This window comes from Empidonax traillii, unplaced genomic scaffold (genome assembly GCF_003031625.1).
Source record: "Empidonax traillii isolate 1590-97213 ecotype Southwest subspecies unplaced genomic scaffold, ASM303162v1 scaffold122:size1458747, whole genome shotgun sequence".
NCBI lineage: Eukaryota > Metazoa > Chordata > Aves > Passeriformes > Tyrannidae > Empidonax > Empidonax traillii.
In genome coordinates this window covers 601,045-607,312 of record NW_020955315.1, presented here as the reverse complement: position 1 = coordinate 607,312, position 6,268 = coordinate 601,045, and positions in this window count along the sequence as shown.

Sequence of the window (6,268 nt, the reverse complement as noted above, 5' to 3'; positions counted from 1 at the left end):
ATTCATGAATTCTGTGTTTGCACGTTTGGAGAATGCTACAGCTGAAGAGAATCTATTGATAATGTAAGAGATGAGTATTTCTAATAACTTCCATCTTCTTTTGGGTTCCCTGGAAAAACAAGACAGCTACAAAATGCAAAGATCCAGGTAATTACTGACATTAAGACTGCTGCAAAATACATGAATGAATGCAGGTCATAAAACAAGAATGTTACCCATGAACCCAAGTGTTGAAAACAGTGTGTAAACACCGAATTTTTAGCTCTTTAGTCAGCAGAGAGCACAAAACCATTTCCATTTAAATGAAATCAGCAGCTCACCTTTCTTTTTTTTTTGTACCTTAGTACATATGAGTGTGTGTGTGTTTCTATATCTGTGGCAGGTGCATAAAATGCTCAGCTATCTATCTCTTCAATAGATTCTGTTTCCAAAGCACTGTGTATCAAAATGCCATGTGACACACCTAGTCCAGTGCAAAACCTTCCAAGGATTCACAGCAGTTTTGGGGCAGGAGGACATCATCACTGGCTGTGAAGTGTGAGGCATTCTGATGGGATGGCCAGTGACTAGGAGAGGGAGGGAAGCGCATCATTAACACTTTGTAAATCTTGGTCTGAGATGCATGGTGGTCCTTGATACCTTCTGGGGAAAGCAGTGTAAGTTGCAAGAGACTTTCCTTCTGGGTTTTTTGTGGGTTTTTTGTTTGTTTTGGTTTTTTGTTTGTTTTTTTTTGTTTGTTTGTTTGTTTTTATTTATTTTATTTCCATGTTTCAAAATTTGGGATGAGGGAAGGGTGTGCTAATGAAGAGGTGGAACAAAGCTACTGTGCCTGGAGGGAAATCCAAAAAAAAAACCCCAAAAAATCAACTCTGTTGCTAGGCTGTCAATTCATGGAGCCACTTATGTCTAGCAAGCACACAACTGTGTAGGAAAGCAGGGAAGAATCTCCTCTGCTGGCAAACCAGTTATATTTGAAAAGACAATATGTCACCTGTCACACTCAATGGCATCAGAGCTTTCTTTTCTGGACGTAAAATGTAAACATTGCCGGAGGTTAGAAATTGGACTTGGCTCTTTGATTTATTTATTTATGTTATTTGTCATGAAAAAAAAGACAAACTGAGGCTAACGTTTTCAAAAGGAAACTCATGACCGGATGAGAAACAATAGTTGAAACAAGGTGAGGAATTAGAGTGGTTCAGATTTCTTTTGAAGAAAGATCAGGTTACATTTTTCTAGCTGTCAAAATTATTGATAGTTTAATTTGTAAGTCTTTTTGCGCCAACCTAATTTTCATTGATGATATGAAAACTTCATGACTCAAAAATTAAATTTCATTTTCATAGGTGACTTCAAAGTGAATTTTTAAATAAAACTTCAAAGCTCCTGTTAAATTGAATAATTCCTGCCGCAACTTTAAACAGTGTTTATATTCTTTTGTTTATGTAGACACTGCAACCAGTTTTAACACAATCAGAAAATTCTGGCTGCTGTCATTTGTCTACTGCCACAATTACTATGAAGAGTAGTAGAGGTGATAGTTACAAAAACCCACTACCATGACCATTTTTGCAGTCACCACAAGTGGTAGTGCAACTGCAGATGTGAAATTTTTATAAAATGTTCATACCAATGATTGATTGAGCATATGCTGCTTTCTGAGACATGGACACATCCTCCTGAATATGCTTTCAGTTCTTCTTTTAATAGAGGGCAAGAAAGGCCCCAAGAAAGGCCCCAAGAATTATTTATTCTTTGGGTATGAAAAGTGTCATTCAGAAACACGGCATCATAATGAGAAATTTTAAATCTACGTATATTTTTTCATCCAGAAAGCTAAACTATTCAACTCAGCCATCAAAGAAACAGAATCTGAATGATTAAAGGATCTTCTTCTTGTTGAGAAAAATAATTGACATTTTCAATTTTTTGTTTGATACAGCTCTGCCAAAAAAAAAAAAAAAGGGGGGGAAAAAAAAAAAGGAAAAAATCCTGTTAGTATGTGTGGTTGAAAATCCTGTCTTATAATGCAGACACTATAAATTACAAGGCCATAAACAAAGAGATTCTAGTAATGTCCTTACCCAGATGAGCTGTGCTCTCATGATTAATCATGTCACCGGAAACCTATGTAATCTATAGCTGCCTGTCTTATTTATCTGTTTATTGGGCTATCAGATGTTCCCATTTCATTAAGTGCTTGCTCTCTACTGAGAAGGTACTTAACATTTTGCATTGCTGTAGGCTTTTTTCAGGGCTCTGTGCTCCAAAGGCTGGTAGCCCCATTTAGCTTCTGCTCTTTTCCAGGCAACGCTGCCTGTCAGCGGCTCTCCGGTTTTCCCACATCAGGGCCTTGTCACCTGTGAGGACAAATCTCTGATTAGAAGGCCTTCATTAGGGTGCCCTACTCTTTTCAGTTGTTCAGTTAGTTGTAGGAGCTCTGTAAATAAGGCTAGACATTTTCTAAAAATCAAAATGCCCTCTTTCTCCCTGTAGCATCTCGCACGTGCCAACAAAGTGACAGCAAGAGGATGTCCCTGCCTCAGGAGAAAGCTCTCTGTCTTGAAAGAAAGGATGTTTCCGAGGGCAATCCAATGTGTTTTTCTTCAGGGTATGGTACTTTCTGGAGGCAAGTTCACAATTTAAGCCCTAAGCTTGCTTTGTAGTCAGGGAAGAGAGGGATTTCCAGAGGGCAGATCTGAGCCACAGCCAGGCTTCCTTGTCCTCTGGAAATGCCTCTGTGCTTCTCCTGACTGTAGTAGGAGCCTAAAGATGATCAAAGCTACAGCAGAGGAGCAGAGATGTGGAGCAATGGACAGGTTTTAGTTTGGCAGGAGAGCTGCGAGGTGGGGATGCAGCAGTCTCGGATCAGACTTGTCATGAAGTGACAGGCAATCAAGTTGTTCTGACTGTCAAAGAACAGGAAAAGAGAGGAATTCGCAGTTGGAAATAATTTTAAAAAACATTAATGAGCGTGAAAAAAAAAGTGACTGAAGGATAGACCAAATTGGACAAATAAATCCTATGTTCCTGCCCTTCATTCTTCCAGGTCACAAATTAACGGTCTCTAATTTTTTTGTGCATTTTCCTGACAGCTGACATTTTCAGAGGGAAAAATGACCCTATTTAAGAAAGAAAAAGGGGAGTAGGGAATAAAGGAGATGAAACAGATTCCAAAAAATATGGAAAGTGAGCAGTGGTAGGGGAAGACTTGAAAAAGCAAAGGAGAACTGTGTAACGATCAAACTAATTTAATCAAATTTGATCAAGTTAATTTGTTTTTCAAACATGAATATGCATAGGATGCATGGTATGTGTGTGCACATAAGAAGGATAAAATCAAGGAAAATAAAATCTGTCACCTCCCAAGGCTGTATTAGTTGTGCACAAACCACTTCCAGGGAGACAACCTGTTCTTAAAAACTCCCATTGGTAAAGGACCCCCAGTCTTGCCTGGCACTGTGTTATACTGTTTGACCATCATTATTTGTTCTCCTAGTAGCTACTATAAATCTTACTTGCAGTAGTTTAAACCCATTCATGTCCTATTCATTGTGGAGAAGCAGAAGCAGGACATGCTTCTCCTCTACTCCACAGCCCGAGCAGTTTTGGTGTTAATTCTAAGCATTCTTTTCCCTAGTCTTTACAACCCTCACTTATTCAGATATATTTCCTAGGCTTCTGTTACACCCAGCTGTTTTCCATCTTTATTAATGAACATGCCCAAAACTGCCCAGAAAACTCCACTAGAGAGCATCTATCTCAGTTTCTGGCTGATGTGAAAATATGTCCTTATGACAGGCAGCACACTCATTTGCATCTCTTCTTATTTGTAATAGGAGATCACTATTGATTCACATCTCTAAAATCTACTCTAATACCCATTTCCCCCATGGTCAAGCATGTAGGTTGCTGTCATATGAGTGAAACTTGACTGTTCCTGGAAAACTGTATCTTCTACTTCTTGTCATATAATTGCCTTTGTTTTTTCTAATTCTGGTCCCAGTTTTATTGTGTGCTTGCAGTTACATCCACCTTGAGATCATCAGAAAATGTAAGAAACATATTCTCTATTTCATCATTCTTGGTACTTCTGCAAACACTGACAGGGCCCTGGACAAACTCCTGTAAAGCCCCTTGATACATCTACATCAATAACCACTGTAATTACTCTCTGAATATCCTTTTCCAAATACTTGTGTGACTACCTTGGAACAGTCCCATCAGGAAGCCATGATGTATTTAGACAACTTTTTCCAGGGTGCCTAGCTCAGCCTCAGCTCTCATTTTTGGCTGCGCTTCATAATGAACATTGGTATTTGTACAGCTGCCTTCTATCTTCCTGGTTGGCTGAATAAAGGCCTGATTATTTTCCAACAACTTTTGTAATTACCCTTGAAGAAGTAAATTGCTATCTTTTATGTACAGTCCATCTGCCATTATTATAACTGTTCCTCTCTTCATAATATTTTCATGTGGGCCTTAACTGGCAAGCTTTTGTAGCTTAGTGAAGATTTCGTGAGCTCTCTTGTCTGTGAAGAACAAAGAACAAATTTCAAAGGTAGGGAGACAACACTAATGAGCATAGCTGCTACTTACTCACTATAAAGGTGTCTCTCACTCATAACATGCTCTGGGTTTATGGTTTGTTTGGTTTTTAAAAATCTCCGTACTGATGCATGACATCAGCAAAAATAGGGAAAACTGTCTTTTCTAGCATACGTTTGTTTACACAGCCTCCTTTATTTGGACAAAAAAAAAGTAGTGAAGAGCTCTCAAAAGGCAAATTCATACCTTTTCCTGCCCAAACTCTGTGTCCCTTCAGAGTGCCTTGTTTCAAACTGCTGGCCAGGGTGAAAGTTTCTGCCTGTGATGTTAGGGCTGGCACTCTGCACCTGCTCCCACCTTGGAATAAAACAACTTCTCTTAGAAAAGGTAATTGAAAAATTTTATTGAGAAGAGTTTAGAAGAAAAATGTCTGGAAGTGTATTAAAGCATAAATCTTTTGATAGCACCTTATGACAAATATTTGTTAGGCAAGTTGCCTGTATTTAAAATCTCAAGTAAGTTTAAAGGGTAGAGTTCACGTGCAGCATATATGCAGGATTGTGCATCATGACTAATATAATTAGAGGCCTTATTTCTCCTCAGACTAAGTCAGAACATAACAAACCCTTGCAGAACGTAACACCTTCAAATTTGAATCTCCAGGATGTCAATTAATCTTCTTTAAATTCTTGGGATATCCTTTGGTTCGGTTTTGGTTGGGCTTTTGCCCTTTTTTGATGGGGGTTGTTTTTTGTTTTTGTTTTCTTTTTGGTTTTTTTTGTTGGTTTTGGTGTTTTTGTTGGTTTGTTGTTTTTTTTTTTTTTGAAGGGAAGTGGGGTCTGTTGTTTTGCTGTGGTTTAGTCTTAAGTTTTTGTAAACAGAGGTAAGAAGTTTTGCTTATAATTGTCATGTGGCTTTAGATGAGAAATATGGCTTTAAGTGAGATATATGGATAAAAGAGCTCTGTTATAGTTATTGCTAACGTCAGCCAAATCCATCAGAGTGTATTTCGTTTTTCTGAAGTGGTAGCATTTTATTAATTTGATTTTTAGTTTACTGTAGCAATAGAACTGGTTAAAACAGATTAATTTTTGAAGTATGGGACGGTCTTCATTTTAGAGACCACTTAGGCATTGCTTATTTAGCAATCCATGATTTGCCACTTGCACCCATCTCCATTAATGCTCTGCAACAGAACTAACACTCTGTCTTGGTGTGCTCTTGAGGTTTAGGTGGTGACAGTAGTTCAGGGAGCTCCTAATTCTAAATCAGGGCTCAGAACTACAGAAAATGGTAGAGAAAGTATAGTGCTGAGGCACCAGCTGTTTGGTGTGATAATATATACATGACGGATTCTGACTGCTCTTAGGCAGTTCTACTGTCCCTTTCGTAAAATAAAAGATTATTATTCCTCACGATCAGGGACTTCAGATATAATAACTCTATCCTACATGCAGTTAAACTAACTTTTACCTGTATGATTTTTAATTCTTTGGTTTGTTGCTTTGGATTTTTTTTTTATCTAGCATAAAATAGCAAAGTAAATCAGATGTGGCTTTCTTTTAATGGTAAATACAATAAATATAATAGTCTATATTTGATTCATCGCTTTTTACAAGGTATTGTAATCTTTTGCATCTAGAGCATTCATTAGTGTGTAAGATGATTATTTATTAAAGATAAGTAAGGTCAAAGTTTGTATGAGGGGAAAAAAAATAGA